The sequence below is a fragment of the Atta colombica genome, unplaced genomic scaffold (genome assembly GCF_001594045.1).
Source record: "Atta colombica isolate Treedump-2 unplaced genomic scaffold, Acol1.0 scaffold82, whole genome shotgun sequence".
Lineage (NCBI taxonomy): Eukaryota > Metazoa > Arthropoda > Insecta > Hymenoptera > Formicidae > Atta > Atta colombica.
The window spans coordinates 619544-622038 of NW_017259575.1; positions in this window are offsets into that span (position 1 = coordinate 619544).

The following is a 2495-nucleotide window of genomic DNA, read 5'->3' on the forward strand; positions in this document are numbered from 1 at the left end:
TATACAATCGCGTTTTTAGGTCAGTCGTTATACATGGTGCGAGAAGCGAAACTTTGACGCTGATATGTATGTATAGTATAGTAGACAATAGGACCAAAAGAGTACTGATAATACTTTAGATAAGATTGTTGACAATTGTAAAGGACTATCGGACACATGGTATAATCTCGATTGCGTATGAGTATCCGTGTCTTCTCGGATAGATGTTTCATTATTATTGATTGTGCTATTTTAAATCGATGTAAATCAAGCTGGTAGAATCAACAAATGATTCGAGAGCATTAGAATATTCAATGTCCCTCGATTATCAAGATACTTAATAGGGACTGAGAGTTTTTTTAAGAATAATTTTTCTTTTAGAGAAGAATAACGCTTTATTAACTAAATATACACTGAAATATATATGGATTATTGCAGCGCATGACGAGATCAAATAAGTCAAATATCGGATACTCTCGTGCGTCAAAAGTATTGCTTCTATTGTATATGAAAATAACTAATGTCTCAATAACAATATGCCACTTTTAGATTTGAAATTTTTGAAAATTTATGATCTGTATTTAAGGTATTACTTGAATCTCGCGTTAGTGTATATAATAAAACATGTGATAAGCCTAAAAAATCATGAGAAGGGGCACAACGGAATTTAAATGGAGCTTAAACATAGTTCCACGTTGTGAAACGTTTTACATTTAATATCTGTGACATACGAGAATAATTGCTACAAAAAATGTTCCGCTCTCTTATGCTATGATAAATGTTTGCACTCAGTTAAAACTAACACATCGTTGTTTGCGCGCGTACGCGTTATAATTAAAATTTAGATGATTAGCCGAGTCTCTCTAGACAACGCGTTCATACGCGAAATATTCATCATATGTGCTGCAGAAACGCTGTATTTACATTAGATATTTTAATTTACATTGTATAAACGATTATTGCGTTGTTTCATACCGATATGTATTATCTACGCAACAATAATTTCGACGAAAATCTATCAAACGTTATCTGGAAGTTATTCGAATTTTATACATTATGTCGATACGTGGTATTATTTTGTTTTTAAAATACATGTGTATTGACTTTTGTTTTAAACGCTAATCTTTCGGTTGCTTTTGCATCGAACAAGATTTAAATGTCTAGGTTTAAATATATCAAAGTTCAGCACATTTAAAAAACTGTAATTAGCAGTACAATTCACGCCAAATTGTGCGGGCACAACTTTGTAGAAAATAATACCGTTTTGTTATTCGACATAAAGTTTATAAAGTTTCATAGTGTGCGTAATATAAGACAAAATGATACATCTGTATCAAAATTGCAATCATTTTGCGAAATTATAAATTTTCATTCCGCTACAGGAAATCAATCATGTATTTTTTTCTCTAGAGTGGAAATGTGAAGAATGAAATTTTTTAATATGTATGTATATGTATGTGGTGTATACGTACATATATACATAAAAATTCACTTCCCGTTTTTGTCTTTAGTAAGAGTTACATGATCGATACTTTGAAGGAAATTGAGGCATTTATTCATAAAATTCTAAATCTTGCTTAAAAGAGTTGCTTACAAACTCAAAATTTTTGTCGTGTAACAATTTATTGATTTTTATGGAAATTATTGAGATTAAAACACTTACTGAATCCAGATTATGGTTTATATAGAGATACATTCTTTATAATGTATATGATAATATCATATACATAATAATGTATTTCAGAAAATGATTATGGTAATTGATTATGGTCGAATGTTTAAAATTTTTCTGTTTGAAATATATGAAAACTTGTCAGTCAATATGAATGTAATTAAATAAATGGAGGGCACCTATTTATAGATTATGAAACATTAATTATTAATTATTGATGGCTATTGTCTGTTTACTCTTGTGATGATTATTGAGAAATTTATAGCTTCAGTTGTTTAATGAAAAAAAAAAATATATATATATATATGGCCGGTATTCATAGTCGATTTTTATATTTGAGACTATCTTGATGTTATAAGCCAATTAGGACTGCATTAGCATCTCAAGACTCATTACTTAAGACGGTCGTAAAATAAGAACAAACTATGTATACCGCCCTACATCCACTTTTTTCGTAAAATGTTAATGCTGTCCAGTTTTTGTATGATCGAGTCTTCAATGAAGAAATGCCGATCTGTGTACATATCTCTCGTATAAAATATGATAATAATGTACGTGTTACGAAACCCCGTTGAATAGATTTATATTTTGTACACTAATTTTGTTTGAATACATAGCCTTATTTTGTATTTATGCCTTTAGTACGCGCGTTAGTTACACAACGAAACTTTACTATGTATTTATTACTTATATATGATGTCACCGTTATAAATAGAGAATCTTGTTACTTTGCTGCGCCGAAAGAGTGCAGCGATATAGTATACTTTTTGTTCATTGTAACATTTATGGCTACATTAAAGTTATTTCAAATGAAACAAAAATCTTATTTTTCATATATATATAT